The sequence below is a fragment of the Apium graveolens genome, chromosome 4, assembly GCF_009905375.1.
Source record: "Apium graveolens cultivar Ventura chromosome 4, ASM990537v1, whole genome shotgun sequence".
NCBI lineage: Eukaryota > Viridiplantae > Streptophyta > Magnoliopsida > Apiales > Apiaceae > Apium > Apium graveolens.
In genome coordinates, this window is record NC_133650.1 from 228,860,019 (window position 1) to 228,881,234 (window position 21,216).

At 36.2% G+C, this 21,216-nt stretch overlaps 2 non-coding genes across 2 annotated transcripts; both read left to right on the forward strand.

Moving 5' to 3' along the window:
- Nucleotides 1-8,418: 8,418 nt before the first annotated feature.
- LOC141721992 (small nucleolar RNA R71) lies at nucleotides 8,419-8,525 on the forward strand. Its single transcript, XR_012575031.1, has one exon. It is a non-coding gene; the product is annotated as a small nucleolar RNA R71 (small nucleolar RNA).
- A 6,852-nt stretch (nucleotides 8,526-15,377) lies between these two features.
- LOC141722440 (small nucleolar RNA R71) lies at nucleotides 15,378-15,484 on the forward strand. Its single transcript, XR_012575458.1, has one exon. It is a non-coding gene; the product is annotated as a small nucleolar RNA R71 (small nucleolar RNA).
- The last annotated feature ends 5,732 nt before the right edge of the window (nucleotides 15,485-21,216 follow it).

Here is a 21,216-nt window from a genome sequence, read left to right on the forward strand (position 1 = left end):
GAATGATGATATTGTAGACTATAATTACATTCAAACCAGTTCAACTGATATTTACAAAACTTTATCGAATTAAAAAATATTTAATTTTAGGAGAATAGTATACAATGTTATCTAATTATTATATGAAGAAATATCAGAGTCATAACGAAAGAAACTTAAAAATGATTCAAATAATGATATAATTACAACTTTTCCTTCGAATTCTTTAAAAAAAATCATGAATATCAATAATAAGTCTTTACAAAATATAATTTATTTTTATATTACAACCATGGTTGATACTCGGTTGCGTAAAAAATAGATATGGATTGTTTGCTAGTGATAATGCGAATATCATATATAAATTATTGGAATTTATTTTTTTATTACATAATTTTAATATTGAATAATTATAAATGCATGTTATTTAAGTAATCAATTGTCTCACTAGATGTTAATCATGATTATACATATACATAAATCAGATATTTAACATATAAATAAATGAAACCATCGTGATGTACCAAAAAATATAAGATGCGATAATTACATGCTGACACACGCACATAAAACTTAATCTTACTTTGTTAATAGTACCGTAAATAAAAAACTAACATTTTTCTATATATACATATATACATGCGTTAAATTTAAAAAAATAACATTTTTCATTAAAATCAACTTTTATATTAACAGTATTGTGAATTTTACATTATTGTATATTATGATTGCAAGTCATTCTGAATTCAGTTATGTATTTTTTATCTTTTTAAATTGATTAAGTTAATTGTAAGTTGATAGTGAACTCAGTAATAAAATTGTTCAGTATATATAGTTTATTTAAGGGAAAATGAATTTTTTCGTCACCCAACTTATTGTGTGTTTATAAACTTATCACTCAACTATAATTTTTTTTATTTTACTCACCAATATTAGGTTCGAATATTTTTTAGACACTAACGTTAGGTTCGGATTTGATTATTAGCATTTTGTCAACTTTTTGTAGAATTATTAAAACATAGCGATAACTAGTACAAAAAGTGTCATATGCATCTTATAAAAAAGTTTATATGTGTCTAAGTTTGTCAGATGCATATGGAGGAGTCGTATAATGTCTGAATTATATATGTCTGTTATAGGAAGGACATATATTATTTTAAACATCTGGTTAGAACAGACTTAAATACATTGTAAATAGCCGCATAAAATCATATCATATATGTCTGTTATTTTTTAGGTAGGATACTAAGCTCAAAATCAAAATTATTAGGAAGAGGCATCCCAATTTGTGAACAATGCTAATATAATCCTAATAGTTGTAACAAGTCAACAACTATTTTAGCCTTTTAAGATTAAGAGGATTATTTAACTACTACATATACAAGGAAGAAGATACTATACTACTAAAATTTCTAGGAGATTTTTTTTGATTGAATTAAGAGATTTAGGAAATAAGAAAATAAAAAAAATCAATACAATCAAATTAGGAAATTGATCATAAAGTACTAAAAATATTAAAAAGTTACATGTCAATATTTTACCAAACGTCCACATTGACACTTTCAAAACCCAATGAAGTCACTAATCACAACTCCTTCATGCAACTCTTACCGACCCAGAATCAAAACTTTAAACCCATCCATTCTAATAGAAGCATGAAACAAGTATATATATAAACACAAAAATAGAATAATGTTTTAATAATGTGAATTTGGTATTAAATCAAACAACTCTCACAAGATATTTTTCTTATAAACATAGTTTTATAACTTATTTTTGAAATTTTCTTTTTTTTTATATATAAAAATTTAAACGTTAATTTTTATTAAGAAGAAAAAAATAAAATAATTTATGAAACTACATCTTTTAGGCAGTGTTCAAAAAAGCGCATTAAGCGGCCGCCGAAGTGGCCATTTAAGCGGAATCGAACCATAAAGCGCTTTGATTTTATACTAATCGGATGATTAAGCGTTTTAAAAGATTAAGCGGCAATGTAAACGGATTGCGCGGTTATTAAGCGGATTAAACGGTCATTAAGCGGTCAAACCGATTTTGACTTGTCTAAATTTTAATTGTAAAAATTAATATTTATTTTAATAAAACAATGATCTTCATTAAAAAACTTTAAAACAAATATTTTTAAAGAAAAGTTTATGTTAATATTCTTGATACTTTATTTATTTTTATTATTATAGTATTACACTATTATTATTATATTTAAATTTTTAAAAAGAATATTATTTATCCGCTAATAGACCCGCTTAAAATTCCGCTTAAACGTCCGCTTAAACGTCCGCTTAACCGTTTAAGCGCTAGAAGGTCTCCCCGCCGTTTAGGACCGATTTGTGCTTTTTAGAACACTATTTTTAGGAGCCTTAAAATGCGTGTCAAACTCTCATCACCCAAGGTACACGTCGTGGGGGACATATGGAGTACTAAATATAGAGATATAGACATATATCAAATTATTAAAAATATTACAGGCTACCATTATATTTTAATAATGCTACAAAAAATTGACATAATGCTAACAATCAAATTTGAACCTAACGTTAGTGACTAAAAAAAATATGAACCTAACATTAGTGAGTAAAAGAAAAAAATATAGTTAAATGGTAGGTTTCTAAAGACATGAAAAGTTGGGTGACAAAAAATCCATTTTCCTTTTATTTAAAATAAAATTCAATTTTTTTGGTTAACTCTGTATTCAACATATATATTAATTTTTAACTTTTCCTTTATTAACATACTAACAGCATTCTACAGATTAAGTTTAACGGTTTTGTTTTAAACATACACCGACTAATATGTTTATATTCATTCTTTAAATAAAAATTATACGACACAAACAAAAAAATATATAATTTGCTTAATGAACTGTATTATAAACGTTATATAATTCGGTAATGTCTTGTATACAAACAATACACATTGATAAACAATCAACTTGTATTTGATATATGTTAGATATTTTACAACATTTACAAATAAAAAAACTACTATGAACGTTATAATTGCATGATGCATAAAAAATTCTAAAAAATGACCCGTGCCTCACACGGGTTATTATGCTAGTTTTAAAGAATCAATGGTGGCTTGCAAAAAGACGTGCTTTGTCTGAGATTGAAGGAGAACTAGAAAAATAGTACAAGAGGTTGTACGATTATGGGGTTGAGATTTTAAGGTCAAATCCGGGTAGTACTGTCAAGATTAGTGTGGATAGGACTGATAATGAACAATTATCTACTTTTAAGAGGATTTATATCTGATTTGATGCTTTGAAAACTGGATTTAAGGTGGGATGTAGAAGGATCATGTGACTGGATGGATGTTTTTTAAAGAGTTAGGTCAAGGGAGAATTATTAGCAGCAGTTGGAAGGGATGGAAACAATAGGATATATCCCATTGCTTGGGCTATTGTGGATGTTGAATCTACTGAATCTTGGGAGCTGTTTATATCTCTACTCAAACAAGATTTGGAGCTTGACACTAATTTTGGATACACCTTAATGACTGATGAGCAGAAGGTAGCTTTTGTTAGTCCCTAACAATGCAACAAGGATTACAGAAGGGGGTTGAATGGAATTCTTTAACCATTTTTTTCAAAAATATTAAATGTTCTAACTTAAGATATATATGACAGTGTTTTGATTTGCAAAGTGCGGAATAACAAGTTAAATGAATCGAAACACAAAGTAATAAAAATGCAAGTCTTTAAAACTTACTGGTGGATTAGAAAGTATCCACCAGATATATATATATATATATATATATATATATATATATATATATATTGATAGAACTCTGTGAAAGCTTGAATAGCTCACAGCTGCTTACAAAATAAGAACAACTAAACTTACAGAGAAATGCTAAGGATACAGCTTACAAATGTTTCTCAGAGAATTTTCTTGCTTAGTCTTGTTGTTGTTTTAATTGCTACTCTTGGTTTATATATCACCAAGATTACACAGTAATAAGACAAGATAATAAAACAAAACCTATCAAGTCTAATACTATGCTACTTCATTACTCTATTCCAACATCTTTCAATATCTTCAAAATAGCATGGAAATGGCAATGCTTCTTTGTTCTCAAAAACCCAGTTGAATAGGCTTCCATATTCCTTTTGCATATACACAACGCATTTGATTGTGTTATCGCTGTCAACAGATGTTTGAATTGATTATCCATCAGGTACATGATCATTCGTCGGGTTTCCTTGTTGATCATCCGTCGAGTAACATTGTTGTTTATCCGTCGGGTAGCTATTTGGCACTTGACTTCATTTCATTTATGCAGAATTACAAGACATCATCTATGTACAATTAATCAACCTATTCTGCATATCTAATTAAAGTCAACATGACATATATGCTACTACAGAATCTAAACAAAGGTGTTTGCAGAAATGTGCTACATGACTTATTATAACATAAGCTACTCACTCGGTGGATGTCAAATCATCATCCGTCGGGACTGTATTGAGTCATCCGTCGGGACTATATTTGCTTATCCGTCGATTGCTACAAAATACACTGAGTTAAATCTACTAAGGTGTTTTGTTAATGAAATCATCAAGTTCACAACATATACACAACAATCTCCCCCAATTCATGTCTACTAGAATTGTAGCCATAAATTAAGAGAAACTTGATGATAACAAATCACCCTAAAAATACACATTTAAATGAAAGTAGATAAAACTGTAAAGTGCTGTAATTATCAAAATGTCCAAAAATTTGCTCACAGTCATTTTCAAGGTGCTCCTCTAGCCTGAGCAGATTAATCTATTTCCTTGAACATCTGGATCTCTTTCCAAGCTTTCTGTTGTTTTCTTCTATCTGATTTTGGAGCTGTCTGTGGAATTTCAGTTCATCAGATTCTGAGAGATTTAGCATTTCTTGCATTTTCAAAAGAGTCTCATTGCTAGAGATGCTCAATTGGTCTTCTAATCTGAAGAATCTTCTAACTCCTTTATCATCCATGAATTCCATCAGCCAGTAGGGCCTTAGATGCACTCTACTCCCTGTGTAAGGAATAGTTAGAGTCTTTGGGAGTGCATCTTTGGCTCTAATACTCCACAGTTCTTCAATATTCTTTAGAACAAGTCTTCTAGCTGTCACATTGAATCCAAAGTTCTTCTTGAAGGATGAATAAACCTTTATCAGCACAGATTGGCTTTCTTGAAGGGTCTTGTAAAGTGGCCACTGTATCTCTTTTCCTCCCTTATACTAGAATATTAACCTTTCAGGTAGATTCCTGTAAGCATCAATCCCTCTAACTTCTTCCAGTTCATCTAGATAGAGGTTTAAATCTGAGAATTCCTTGATGTCACAGATGTACATGATGTCTCCCTTGTTGACTTTGGTTTGAGCTTTGGTTAGGGACTTGGATCTGAGAGTTGAGGGCTTCACTTTCTTGACTACTATGGTCTTTGTCTTCTTTGGCTTCATGAAGTGAAGTAGATTGAGTTCAGGTATTGGTAGACTATCCCAGTCTATTGGTTCATCCATTGGAATGATAGGTTCACCATGGAAATTCTTGGATGGATCTATCTTGAATTCTACATGTGCCACAGAGGGCATGGATGTTTGAGTTGTTGTAGAAATAGACTCTTTGGGAAAGTACCCCTCCATCTCCTCATCACTGAAATCCAATTTTCTCTTGATTCTTTGCTTGTACCTTGGCTTCTTTGTCTATGGAGGTTCATTTTACATTACTTGATCTTGAGATTCAACAGTTTCAGATGGTTGTGCAGAAATTTGTTGTGTGGGCTTCACAACTTGTAGCTTGGCCAAGATAGCAGCTTGCTCCTTCTTTTGTTTGACCTTTTTAGCATCTAGAGCAGCTTGCTTCTTTTCTTGCTTCAATCTTGCCTTTTTTTCTCTCTTTGCTTCAGCAAATTGAGGGTGTCCAGCCACCACACAAATTTCCTTACCATTCCTGAAAATTTTAGCAATTCTTCTTTTCAATGCTGAATCAGCTGGATCCTTGTAGAATGCTATAGACCTGGCCAATAGCTTCTTTTCATCAGGCTTTGGTGTCTCATACACTGTGTCCAAGGGGTTCTTTAGTGAAGATTTTGGATAGTTCACCCTTGGCTTCAAGATTAGCTTAGCCTTTGGAGATTTGATGTAGGATGGATGTCCTCTTTCCAGATTCTTAATGCGCATTTCATTCACAGAGATTCGCCTGACTTGAGAGTGATGAATGGCTGATTTTTCTGGCTTCTTTACTAGCCCAAATCTCTTTTGAATATTCTCATCAATTTTCTCCCAGTTGATTGGACTCAACTGCTTCTTCTCAGCTGCTCTCAATGTGGATGTTGCTTCATTAATCAGATCAATGATGTTTGTAGTTGGTGGCTTGGTGAAAGCAATTATAGGCACAATTACTTTGCTAACTTGAATATTGAGTTGTTTCTCCCCCTCACTTGATCCTTTCTCCCCCTTTTTGTTATCATCAAGTTGTGTGGGAGGGAGTTGAGCAGCCACCAATTATTGGAGTAGTGCAGTCTGAGCTTCTTAATTGGTAAGTATCTTGGCCATTGACTTCTCTACAATAGATAATCTTGATTCCATGGCCTCAACTTTCCTATTTAGATCAGCCTCCTTCCTTAGCTTTTGAGCAATTTCAGTCATGGTGGTTGCAGGGAGTCTAGCATCCATCCTTTCTATAACATCTTGCTTGACTTCAAAAATTTCTTGCTTGATGGCATCCACACTCTGACTGTATTGGAGGGCTTAATTTTATGCAGCTGGAGTGCTTCAAGATGTGTTGTGAGTAGCTTCTTTGTGCTAGCATTGGAAGATGCCTGAATAGCTGCTTGGGTGTTATGAATTAGCTTGAATAAAGTTTATTGGAGATGTGAGTAGGAACATTCTTTTGTAAGCATCCAGGCAGGAACAGCTGTATCTCCCCTATCTCCATGCTGTCTTCCTCAGCATCCCCAAAAGAAGCTTCATCCAGTTCCAAATCACTGCCAATGTTGGAAGGCATAACAGTGATTGCATCCTTTGCTCTTTGTAAAGATTGTGTAGTATGCACCAAATTCAGCAATCTTTCAGCCTCCTCATTGCCCTGTACAGCTAGAGTTTGGTAAGTTATCACAAAGTGAGTAAATGTCTCAACATCCAGGGAAATGGAATCTATAACAGCTTGATATTTTTGCTGAAATAGCCTTTCCCTTTCTGCATCATTGACATTCATTGACTCACTTGCAATGGATTCCATCCTTATCACTCCTGTACTTGCATTTCTCTCTTGATCTCTCTTTTATTGCATTAAGGTCTCACCTTGGCTCCCCACCCTCACACCCTCACCTTCACCATCTAAGGTGGGACTCCTCACACTTACTTTTGCCAATCCTGAAGAAATAGATTGCAGTTGTTCACTCTTTTCCTCTCCTTTTTCCTGGGAGCAACCCAGACTCTCACTCATTTCACTCCCTTCCCTCAATCCTAGGAGTGATTGCACTACCACTAAGTCTTCCGCACTTGTAATAATTGATGAAATTTGAAGCTGAGCAGAGACACTCGACAGATAAGGGATATCCGTCGGGTTAGCAGTTTCACTATCCAACGGATAACTGCTGTTAAGCTTATCCGTCGGGATACAATCACTACTCGACGGATACAATCACTAAGTCTTAGCTTTTTCAGGATTTGCAACCTTACCAGACCTCAATGTAATTGCCTTAACATGTTCCTTAGTTTCCTTCTTGTCCGACACTTCAGTATCGCTTGGAAGCATGTCAAGTTAACAATTCATTAATGCATTAGCAATCTGCCCAATCTAATTCTCCAAGGTCTTGTTAAAAACAGCTTAGATCTTGCACATGAGCCTCAACTCCTCCAATTTAGATTTTTCATTAGCTTGCGGTAACTGATGAAGTTGAATTTGTTACCTAGGGGCATATTGTGGTTGTTAAAAACCAGGAGGGTTATACTGCTTTGTTGTGTATGATAAGATTGTTGCATCACATTTTGATTGTTGCTCCAGCTAAAGTTGGGATGATTTCGGTTATTTGGATGATAAGTGGCTGGAGCTTGCTGCTGTGATCTCTGAAAGTTGCTCACAAATTGAGTTGATTTGCTAGAAATAGAACACTGCTCAGTTTCATGTGCCCCCGCACAAAGTTCACAAACACTAGTGATTTGATTAACTCCATAATTAGCCAAAGAGTCCACTTTCATCGTCAAAGCTTGAAGTTGAGCAACTATAGCAGTAGTTGTATCCACTTCCAGAATTCCTGCTACCTTTCCTTGCAACATTCTTTGCGTAGGATTCTGGTATTCTTTAGCTTCCATGAGCTCAATCAACTCATAAGTTTCATTATAGCTTTTGCCCAATAAGGCTCTACCAGATGCTGCATCGAGCATAGGTCTAGACTATGCGCCCAAACCATTATAGGAACAGTTTATAATCATCCAATCAGGCATCCCATGGTGTGGGAACTTCCTTAGTATCTCCTTATATCGATCCCAAGCCTCACATGGAGATTCTCCAGTTTGCTGTGCAAACTGAGTAAGAGCATTCCTGATTACAACAGTCTTCACCATAGGAAAGAATTTAGTGAGAAACTTTTGAGCAAGATCCTCCCATTTGGTAATAGACCCTGGTGGTAGAGAATGTAACCATCACTTTACTTTATCCCTCAGCGAAAATGGGAAAAGCCTCGGCTTGATAGCATCTTCAGTCACCCCCATTGAACTTAAAAGTGTCACAGATCTCGATGAAATCTCTGATGTACATGTTGGGGTCTTCTGTAGGAGAACCCCCAAACTAAACTGAGTTCTGTATCGCCTGAATCATGCTTGACTTGATCTCAAAAGTGTTAGCTGAAATGGCTGGTCTGATGATGCTCGACTGAATATCATTAATCTTAGGCTGAGAATAGTCCATCAAAGCCTTAGGAATTTCTGTTTGATCTCCCATCACTACTAAAGCTGGTTCCTCGACTTTCTCTTCTTCTACTTTCTCTTCGTCCTCAAAAACTTCCCTTCGAATCACTACAGCTTCCTCCTCGGCTTGATCCAGAGTTCTCTTAAGAGCCCGTGAACGCGTATGCATACACGCTCGCTAGAGTACCTGAAACGCGCTAAGGAAAAGAGTAGATAAGTAACAATTTCCGAGTCAATGAAATTTTGCGATCACTGATGACGAACACATAAACTAAAAGTTAACACTGAGTCCCCGGCAGCGGCATCAAAAACTTGTTAGTCGCTGAACACGTTCTAAAATTCACTCAAGTATACGCGATCGCAAGTAATATAGAATTATTTCTAGTTCATTCCCACAGAGACTGGTTAGATTAACTTTGTGATCTATGCACTTATGCAATAAGGATATGGCTATTATTCAATGCTAAGATGAATAATAAATTGGGTTTTGATTATACTACGATTAACTATTGAGAATTATACTAGAGAACATTAACTAAGAGATTAAAAAGAGTTGAGTAATATATAACAAAAACATGGGATTCTAACTTCATTAAATACTTCATTCAATAGCCTTTTCATTCTTAACCTTAGCATGTAATGGTGATGACACTAATCAGATTACACGAAACTGATAAATGCCAACTTTCGTTGTACGAATACCAGACTACCAGAAATCCACAAAAGAGATAGAAGCTGAATAGACACCAATTATATTGACACCCTATATGTCTATAGAATTTAATAACATAACGGATTAATGCACAAATTAATTATCGTGATTACATAGGGCAAGTAAGATGGTTAAAATTACCTACGAATCATGCATAACAATAACATATGAACATATGCTAGCATGGCAAGTTCTAAACCCTTAAATTCACTTTCGCTTCATTAAAATAACACGCTATCTTATAGGTTCGCGACGCTCATAAGACGAATAAGCACAACCAATACTAGGTTATCATACAATCACCACACACTAAGGCATCGAAATAAATTAACTAAAGAAATCCATAAATAAATCCCCTAGAACCCCACGATAACGATTAGCCCATAATCGGACTCATCATCAACATAGGTTCCGATGAAAGCATGGTATAATAAATGTAGTCTTTATAAAACAAATAATAAACAAAGTATGTAATCCACAATATTAGGTTCAACAAAACAAGAAACGAGCATCCAAGATTATAACTTAGAATAAAGATTCATAAGAATAAACTAGATCTTCTTCGTCTTCGTTGAATTGTGCTAGAGGTCTTCTTGTCGTCTTCTCCTTAAGCTCCATTATGAAAAACGTCTTTTAATTATCTTTAAATAGCACCCCAATTAATCCAAAGGCCCAGAAAAATAATCTTCTAATTGAAACAGGAAACTTGATTCCCGACCTGGCGCGACCGAGCACTTCACCATCCTAACACCATATTAGCATCAAATCAATGCTAATTCACCTAAATTCCGGATTGATGCCTGAAATGCAAAAATACTAGAAAACACATTAAAATACCAACAACTTGAGTACAAATACACCAATTCTAAGCTTAATGGAGCGTTATAAAGTGTCATAAATGCCACTCAACAGTTGCCTCCCACGAAGCGCTTGTTTTACGTCTTTAGCTTGACGTGAAACCTCAAATTCAAGTCATAGCAAGAATGGCGGTTACCGCCTTGCGGTTCGTCGTATCACCATAGTAATGCTTTAACCTCTGACCATTAACCGTGAATGCTTGGTCTGAATGCTTATCAAAAATCTCCACTGCACCATGTGGAAACACTGTCTTGACTATGAACGGACCTGACCACCATGACTTAAGCTTTCCTGGAAAAAGTTTGAGAAGAGAGTTGAAAAGTAGGACTTGCTGACCAGGCACAAATGACTTGTGCACTAACCCCTATCATGCCATCTTTTGACCTTCTCCTTCTATAACTTGTTGTTTTCATAAGCCTGTAGATGAAACTCATCGAGTTCATTAATTAGAAGCATTCTCTTTTCTCCAGCCGCCGACATGTCACGATTTAGATTCTTCAAAGACCAGTATGCTTTATGTTTTAACTCAGCAGGAAGATGACACGCCTTACCATACACCAACTAGAAAGGAGACATTCCTAGAGGAGTATTGAGTGTTGTTCTGTAGGCCCACACAACTTCATCTAGCCTTAATGACCAATCCTTCCTTGACGGACTTAAAACCTTCTCCAAGATTCGCTTCATCTCTCGATTAAAGACTTCAGCCTGTCCATTAGTTTGAGGATGATACACTGTGGCAACACGATGATTCACATGATACCTTTCTATTAATGCAGTATATTTGTGATTGCAAAAATACGATCCCTTATTATTGATTATTATCCTTAGAGTACCGAAACGTGTAAATATGTGCTTATGAAGAAAATTTATCACCACCTTAGCATTGTTGTTTGGCAAAACTTTAACCTCAACCCATTTAGATACATAATCCACTGCCAAAAGAATATTTTGATTGTTGCATAATGATATAAATGGTCCCATGAAGTCTATTCCCCACACATCGAAAATTTCAACTTCCAAAAGCACATTAGGAGGCATCTCGTCTCTCTTGGACATATTTCCAACCCGTTGACAGTGATCACATCTCAACACAAACTGATGAGCATCTATAAACAAAGTTGGCCAGAAAAATCATGCCTGAAGAATACGGGCAGCTGTCTTCCTTCCACCATAATGGCCACCATACGCAGTGGCATGATAATTTCGCAAAATACCCTCCATTTCACTATACGGAATGCACCTCCTGATAATCTGATCTGCCCCATGTCTGAACAAGAATGACTCGTCCCAGTGATACTACTTAAATTTATGTAAAAACTTCTTCCTTTGAGCATAAGAAAATTCTGAGGGAATAACATTACTCACAAGATAGTTCACAATATATGCAAACCATGGTTCTTCTTTTTGCACCCCAAAAATTTTCTCATCAGAAAAAGATTCATTGATCAACGCGTTATCTTGTGAAGGTTTACCTTAATCTTCCAAACATGGTTGATGATCCACTACCTGGTTTTCTGGTACCTTTCATGTCTTTGATTTCCAACTCAAATTCCCGAAACAAGAGAATCCATCGAGGTTTTGAATCTTTCTTCGAGAAAAGATATCTAATAGCAGCATGATCAGTGTAAACCGTCACTTTTGTCCCAAGCAAGTAAGATCTGAAGATCTCAAACTCGTAGACAATTGCCAAAAGCTCATTTTCCGTAGTAGTATAATTCAGCTGAGCATCATTAAGGGTTTTACTAGCATAGTAAACCACATGGAAAATTTTCTTCTTTCTCTGACCAAGAACAACTCCAGCTGCAAAGTCGCTAGCATTATACATCATCTCGAAGGGCTCATCCCAATCAGGTGCAGTAATAACAGGTATTGTAGCCAAACTCTTTTTCAGAGTCTCGAAAGCAACCAAACATTCTTCATCAAACTTGAAGGTAACATCCTTCTCCAACAAATTGCAAAAGGGTTTAGAGATTTTGGAGAAGTCTTTAATAAATCATCGATAAAAACCCGCATGACCAAGAAAACTGCGGATTCCTTTAACTGAGATTGGTGGAGGAAGATTTTTAATGACCCCCACCTTCGCCTTATCCACTTCCAGCCTCTTTCTATATACCTTATGCCCGAGAATGATACCCTCTTGCACCACAAAGTGACATTTTTCCCAGTTAAGCACCAGATTGGTCTCAACACACCTTTCCAGCACCAAGCTCAAATTATGCAAACACTCATCATAAGAAGACCCAAAAATAGAAAAGTCATCCATGAACACCTCCACATTAATACCAATTATGTCATAGAATATGGACATCATGCATCTCTGAAAAGTAGCAGGTGCTCCACAGATCCCGAAAGAAACTCGACGGAAAGCGAAAGTGCCAAAAGGACAAGTAAAAGTGGTCTTCTCCTGATCTTCTGGGGCAATGCAAATCTGATTATAGCCTGAGTACCCATCCAAAAGGTAATAATACTCATGACCAACCAACCTGTCAAGCATTTGATCGATGAATGGAAGCAGAAAATGATCCTTCCTGGTGGCTTTATTCAGCTTCCGATAATCCATGCATACTCTCCACCCTGTGACTGTCCGAGTAGGGATGAGCTCATTCTTCTCATTACCCACAACTGTAATGCCTACTTTCTTGGGCACACACTGCACCGAGCTCACCCATGAACTATATGAATATGATATATGATCCCTACATCCAGCCATTTAAGAATTTCTTTCTTCACCACCTCTTTCATGATAGGATTGAGTCTTCTCTGATGTTCAACTGTAGGTTTACTTTCTTCCTCAAGCAGAATTTTATGCATACAATAAGAAGGGCTGATTCCCTTGATATCTGCTATAGTCCATCCGATTGCTGATTTAAACTCTCTAAGAATTCGCAAGAGCTTGTCTTCATCACTACCTGAAATGTCAGATACAATAATGACAGGTAAGGTAGATGCATCACCTAAAAAAGCATACCTCAAGTGAACATGCAGTGGTTTGAGCTCAAGTGTGGGAGCTTCTTCAATAGATGGTTTAAGATGCTCCTGAGAATTTTTTAGCTCTGCTAATCCAAGAGACTCGAATGGAAATTCTAACTTCCTCTTCCATGATGATTCATTCAAAAACTGAAGTTGCTTTTCCTCTTCTTCGTCTTCACTATCAGATTCCCCTGTTAAGGCTCTCTCTAAGGTGTTTGACCTTAACAATTGATCAAGTTCCAAATTCACTACAGCGTCGATCAGCTCTACCTTATAGCACTCCTATTCATCTGTGGGGAATTTCATTGCGTTGAAGACATTAAAAGTGACATCCTGATCCTAAACCCTCATTACAAGTTCTCCCTTTTGCACATCGATCAAAGTTCGGCCTATAGCTAAAAATGGTCTTCCCAAGATAATATGAATCTTTTTATCCTCCTCCAAGTCTAGGATGACAAAATCAGTAGGGAAGATGATTTTATCCACCTTAACTAAGACATCCTCCTCTATACCTCGCGGATAAGTGATGGACCGATCAGCCAGCTGTAAGGACATGTTTGTAGGTTGTTGATCAGGCAGACCAAGTTTCCTGAAGACAGACAATGGCATCAGATTGATGCTAGCTCCCAAGTCACACAAACACTTGTCGAAAGATAACTCGCCAATGGTGCATGGTATCGTGAAGGTTCCTGGATATTTAAGTTTAGGAGGAAGTTTCTATTGTAGCACCGTACTGCACTCTTCCGTTAGAGCAACGGTTTCCAACTCCTCAAGCTTCAACTTCCGAGGTAAAATACCCCTCATGAACTTAGCATAGCTCGGCATCTGCTCTAGAGCTTCCGCAAAAGGTATGTTAATATGCAATTTCTTGCAAACCTCTAGAAACCTGGCAAATTTCTTGTCGAACTTCTGCTTCTAAACTCTTTTAGGATATGGAGGAGGTGGATAGACCTGTTTGTCTCCTGTATTCTGCTCAGGAATAGTGTGTTCAGCAGAATTTTTCTTCATTTCTGCTTCGCCATCCTTCTGATCAGCTGTATCATCAACATTTACAATTTCTGGTACAGGGGCAGCGCGCTTGGATAGGGCGTGAGCGCACTTGCCTTCTGCCAAAAATTTTTAGATTCTGATTTTTGATGGTTAGCGACCTTTACAGACCTCAAAGTGATTGCTTTCAACTATTCTTTGACTTCCCTCTAGCCTGGGTTAACTTCCGTATCAGTAGGAAGAGTTCCTAATGGTCGATTCAGCAACGCATTAGCAATTTGGCCTATTTGATTCTCCAATGTTTTGATCGAAACCGCTTGGCTTTTACACATCAGCCTCAATTCCTCCAATTCAAATTTTTTATTAGCAGATAGACCGACACTTACATAAGATTGTTGTTGCATTACCAATGGCTGAAATTGTTGCCTTGGTGCATACTGTTGTTGAAAACCAGGAGGGTTAAATGGCTTGGCTCCAAACTGCTGATAAGGTTGTTGTGGATGTTGCATACCCCTTTGATTATTGATCCAGCTGAAATTAGGATGGTTTTAGTTGTTAGGATGTAAATGGCAGGAACTGGTTATTGTGGTCTCTGAAAATTGCTCACAAACTGTGCCGACTTACTAGATATAGCACATTGATCCGTCATATATGTACCTGCACAAAGCTCATAAAAACTTGCTATCTAATGAACTCCAAAGTTAGCCAGAGAAACCAGTTTCATAATCAACGCCTTTAGCTGAGCAGCTATAGCCATAGTTGTATCCACCTCCAGAATTCCTGCTATCTTGCCTTGTAGCAGCCTCTGACTTGGATTCTGATGTTCATTAACAGCCATCATTTCAATTAGCTCATAAGCTTCCTCATAGCTCTTAGCCTATAAGGCTCCACCTGATGCTGCGTCGAGCATGGGTCTTGACTGTGCTCCCAAACCATTATGGAAGCAATTGATTACCATCCAATCAGGCATTTCATGATGAGGACACTTCCTAAGCATCTCCTTGTAGCGCTCCCAAGCTTCACATAAAGATTCTCCCGACTGCTGTGCAAATTTAGTGAGAGCATTCCTGATTGCAGCTGTTTTTGCTATAGGAAATAATTTAGTAAGAAATTTCTGAGCAAGATCCTCCGATGTCGCAATAGAATCCGGTGGTAGAGAGTACAACCAGCTCTTAGCTTTATCCCTCAGAAAAAATGGGAAAAGTCTCAGTTTCACAGCATTTTCCGAAACACCGTTGAACTTGAAGGTGTCGCGGATCTCAATAAAATCCCTAATGTGCATATTGGGATCTTCTATTGGAGAATCCCCAAACTGGACTGAATTATGTACCATTTGAATTGTGTTAGGCTTAATTTCAAAGGGATTAGCCGTAATGGCTGGTCTGACAATTCTAGACTGAATGTCATTGATTTTCGGTTGAGAATAATCCTTCAGTACTTTCATTTCTGCAGCTGGTTCTCCCATTGTAATGATCACTTCTTCTTCTAGTTTGTCCTTATAATATTGAGAACGTGTTAACATACACGCTCGATCGAATACCTGAAACACATAAACAAAGTAAACTTTGTAAGAAGAATAATCCGAATTAGTGACCTTTAACGACCACTGATGACAAACACATAAACTAAATTTAACACCGATCCCCGACAGCGGCGCCAAAAACTTGTTCGCACAAAACACGCAAGCGTACGCGATCACAGGTAGTATAAGATTAAGTTAAGTTCATTGTCACAGAGATTGGTTTAATTCGAAATGTGCACTTATGCAAAAATGTATGATTATTATTAACTATTAAGACAAGTATCAAATTGAGTTTGAGTATCTAAAGTAATTATGCTAGAATGAGTTAACTATGAGATTAAAAATCAAGTTACTTATATGAAATAAATCATGGGATTCTAATTTCATTAAATACTTCTGTTAGGTCCGGAATTATCATAGAATGGGGGGGTTGAATACGATAATCACTAAATTAAAAAATTATTTTGAATCTTTAGCAGATATAGATTTGGTGCTCGGTTAGTGGTTCCGTGTTCTTGAGATGAATGGTGTTTGGGAATATAAAATGAGGAACACAAGATATTCGGGGAAGTATATAATCATATATAAATCTGTGAGGGGTATTGCTACACTCCGGTAAATAAATTAACCGGCTACAATCTAAGAACAACAAAGTTCCTAGCTACTACAAAGATTTATAAATCAGATCTTATACAATAATCTAGCTTTTGTTTGTCTAAGGATTTAATAACCGGGTAACGATTATAATGCCCCTGTGAATATACAAGAGTTAAATCGGGTACTATAACGTTACTCCGGTGAGAAGTTAAATGGATATCCAAGGTGTCGGAGCTTCTCTATAAATCTTTGCTTCTTGTTTTCATCACCTCTCGTGAGAGAGAAGATGAACAGAACTACTAATAATGATAATTATTGATTGTTATATAATCTGCTTCTATGTGTAGACTTTCAATTCATTTGTAAAGGTGGCAGCTTTGTGTCTACAAATATCCTTGAATTGTTGTTGTATAATTTACCGGAAAATCAACCAAGTGTTCTATGATGACTAAGTATCCTTTGGCTTTTCTTCTATGGCGACCAATATCTGTGTGGCTCTATGGCGACCAATTGAGCTCTATGGCGACCCATTGAGCTCTATGGCGACCAATTGAGCTCTATGGTGACCAATTGCACTCTATGGTGACCACTGGAGCTCTATGGAGACCACTGGAGCTCTACGGTGACCACTGAAGCTCTATGGCGACCACAAAAACTCTATGGCGACCACTGGAGCTCTATGGAGACCACTGGAGCTCTATGGCGACCACTGGAGCTCTATGACGACCACTGGAGCCCTATGGCGACCACTGGAGCCCTATGGAGACCACTGGAGCCCTATAGCGACCACTAGAGCCCTATGGCGACCAATGGAGCCCTATGGCGACCATGCTTACACTTCTATGGTGCCCAGAGTGAAAAGTCTTCTGCCTTAGAATATTTTGCTTCTATTTTTCCATTCTTCACTGTATCAACACTTTCTTCTGTAATTGAATTAAAATCCCTTCTTATATACTGATGTTTGGTGCACTGGTCTGGTTCACAAAGAACTAGCATTGAGAGAACCTAATTCAATTTGTCTTGTGTTTCTGAGTTGATACAGATTGGTTGAATATCCATTGCTTCTAACACTGACCGTCAATAAACAACTGTAATTTCACTGGAATCCTTTTCGGTACTTTAAACAGCGTCTTCATTGCTACTACAATCTTGAACACTTCATTTACTGTTCTTCACCGATGTTTGAACATATAAATGAGCTCCTATCAGTGAGTATAACTTCAAGACTGCAACTGTCTTCTTTAACCTCTGTTTATACCATGTCTTCAATTCTTCAGATTCTTATGCTTCATACACTGTCTATCTTCAATCAATGCCAATACACTGAAATCTTCTAGTAGCACTTTATACACTGAAACTTCATCATTTCTGAAACCTTGAAAGTCTATAACCTTTATTCTTCACTGAGGCATGAACATATTAATGAACTTCTTTCAGTGATCTGTAAACAAATTCAAGCCTTCTTCTAATCTTTTGATTCTTTGTATTTGCCTTGTCTTCATTCATCTTGATTTCTTGTGTAGTCGTAGTATTATTAGCCTGTCCTGTTCTAGTGTTATTTTCGTGTTGAGCTATCACGTAACTGTTCATACAGCTACGTAGTCTCACCAACAATCTCCTCCTATTTGATTGGTAAACCTAACAAACAAATTAAATAGAGAGGATAACTCAACTAACAACTAGAAAAAGTAATGTACCAGGACTTGTAAATAATGCTACTGGTTTTCTGGATCAAATACTGCATTCCCAGATTTTTTGAGTAACTGAAATGAAAGATTCTTGTTCCTCTAGCATTGAACTGATCTTCAAGTATTTTCATCATCATTTCCTTGGTTCTTCAAATCTCTGCTAGATAACACTTCTCAGTCTTAAAGTAATCATCAGCAGCTTCTTTTGTACAACCACATTTCCTGTTGAGAAGCACATATCTCTCTTGCTTCTCCCCTATGAGAATCAACTGCTTAAAGGAGATCACCTTCGTTTACCACCTCTCCCGTACAATAGGATCCATAGATAAAAACCAATGGTACTCCCTTTTTGGAAAATAACTTATCCCCTTATAAAGAATAGTGATGAACCAAATCACTTCTTCTGATTACTAGGAAATCACCATGTGTTTATTACCTCTCCTGTATAATAGGATCTCTAGTTACAAACAACAATGGTGTTATGTAGTGTACATGTGCTTTACCTTTTTCCTCATGCCTGCTTTCTCCCCCTTAGTTGAGGAATCCTCCAAACTATTATATAAGATTTTATCTCCCCCCTAAGAGAAGGAATGTATGCTATCGTCTGAAGGAGTTCTCATATTTCACCTGGTTGGAAAAGAAATAACAAGTCATAGTCTGATTAACCATGTCCTTTTAAATTCTGCAAAATGGCTTCACTGTTGATCATCATATTCACCAATCTTCCCAACTCCTTATACCTCCCAACTGTGAGATCGCCAATTGTTACCAATTGTTAGCTCCCAACTCGTTAGGTCCCGAATTATTCTAGTCCAATCTGTAAATGTTAGGTCCCTAAGAGTTAGGTTCTAATCATAAACAGATTCTAGACCTGAAGTATCAAGAACCATGTTTAGTGATAAGGAATGGGATATGGTGTTTCTCTTTCTTCCTCACTGTGGGTGTGTGATTCTATTTTGTGTACCTCACATGTGTTTCACTCTTCTCTCTACTCGTGTTTACACTCATTCTCACAAGTGTCTCACTCCTCTCATCGCACCAAAATCCAACTGTACCTGCAAGGAAAATCACCTTAGCCATCCTTAAGGAGGTCACAAGTGGTGCAATGGGAGTTCACAAATCCCCATCTTTCTTAGACTCGTCAAATGAATCTGAGTCATAATCTACAAGTTGCTAGTTTCCCTTTTAGGGTTCCATATTTGAACTCTGGGAATGTAAACAATGATCCAAAGAATTTAGCATAAAGATCAAAGTTCCCTTCTAATGTCTGTGAAGACATTTCCTTGTGACTCATCAGGTAAATTTGAATCATTGTCAACAAGTTGTCGATATGCAACTATGTCAGATCCACTATTCGCAGATGCATCCAGGTTTATTAGTCCTGGGGGAGGTAGACACTGACCACTGACATATGGCTATTGGATCAGTATCCTCTCCTAACTCCTGTAAAGCAATTGGTCCATTAAAGACCCTTGAACAATCGAATCTAACCGTAAAATGGTCAAAACTCTGGTTTCCGTCAACTCTTCCTTTGTGTGTGTAACTTATCCTTGTGCATCATGAATTGATTATATTTGAGGTGGTGATACTACATCGGATACCCTGGCCGATAGACGAATTTCAATAGATGCACCCTGTTGAGAGGATGAATCTGGTAACTGTTTTTGTGCCTTTTCAGCCATTACATCTTTTTGAGAAGATGTATGGGGGCTAGCAGTTGCCTCGGTTTAAGTACTACTCATCTTTGTAGGAGACAGAGCTGTTGGGTTGACTTCGGAACCTTCCTTATGTGGTGCACTAAGGCACTTTCTCCCTCACGCTCATTTATACTTCATTTTAGGGGTAAGAGAGTGTTGGTTGGTTCTGTTTTCATGTGTTTGTCTTTACAGTCTGGGATAGAAGTTGTGGGTTTTCAACCTCATGACTATCAAATGAAAGAATGCCATTGGAGGCTGAACCTGCATCACAGAGCATATGGCAATATAAAGATAAAATACACTTAAGATCTATAATGAATGAAAATTATGCATTTAATCTTTTGAGAGAAATGATGTACAATAGTGATTTCAAAAGGATTTTAATGAAATAAGAAATCACCAATGTGGAAAGAAGTTTAATTTTTCTCTTAAAAATTATTCGAGTGCACAAGTCTATTTTTATGCCTAAAAGGATAAATGGTTTAATAAGACACAGACTGGTGACCTAGCAGTATTAAGAAGAGAAAGAAAGATTTTTTCTTTCAAGATGAATGAGTTTTTATAAAAGCATTGATCACTTAGGGTAAAGTATAAGCAATTCTTATTCATATCAAACGCTCCATAATCTATCTTTATAAGATTATAATCAACAAAATTGTTTAATGATAAATATCCTTAATAAGACTGACTATGCTGCTGATTTCAAATTGTAGTGAATCTGTCATATATAGCAACTCATATAAATCCATTAGAACTTAAAATCTCACAATTATCTGCAATAAAATATTAACAATATATCATTGTCTGATACTTGTCAAGTACTTTAGATACCAATAATTATGTTGCATCCTATTTTAAATATTAAAATAAGATATCAATGAATTAAATACCAATTATCTATCAAAAAGACATCAACATTCAATTTCATATATCATATCTCAAACAATATTGGTTCGATAAATAAAGCAACATTAACCAACATTGACTTGTTTGCGATCTTAGAAAAATATTCTAAGTTTCATATACTTTGATTCATTGAGTATTGCATTTATTACCAAAGTGTTTAGGAATTCGCAAATAAGTATAAAAATTATTCTAATCTTGACAACATATGGTTACTTTAATAAAGCAATCAAACATTTTAACCATAGTTGTACTTAAGAAAAATTTCCACACTTTCTATATTAGTATACGTGACTGAAGATAAGCATTGATTACTTAGAGGAGTTCTAAGTAATGTCACAAATACTAATACTTCACAATTAGTTCATAGTTAAAATCTTAATTAAATATCATTAACTGA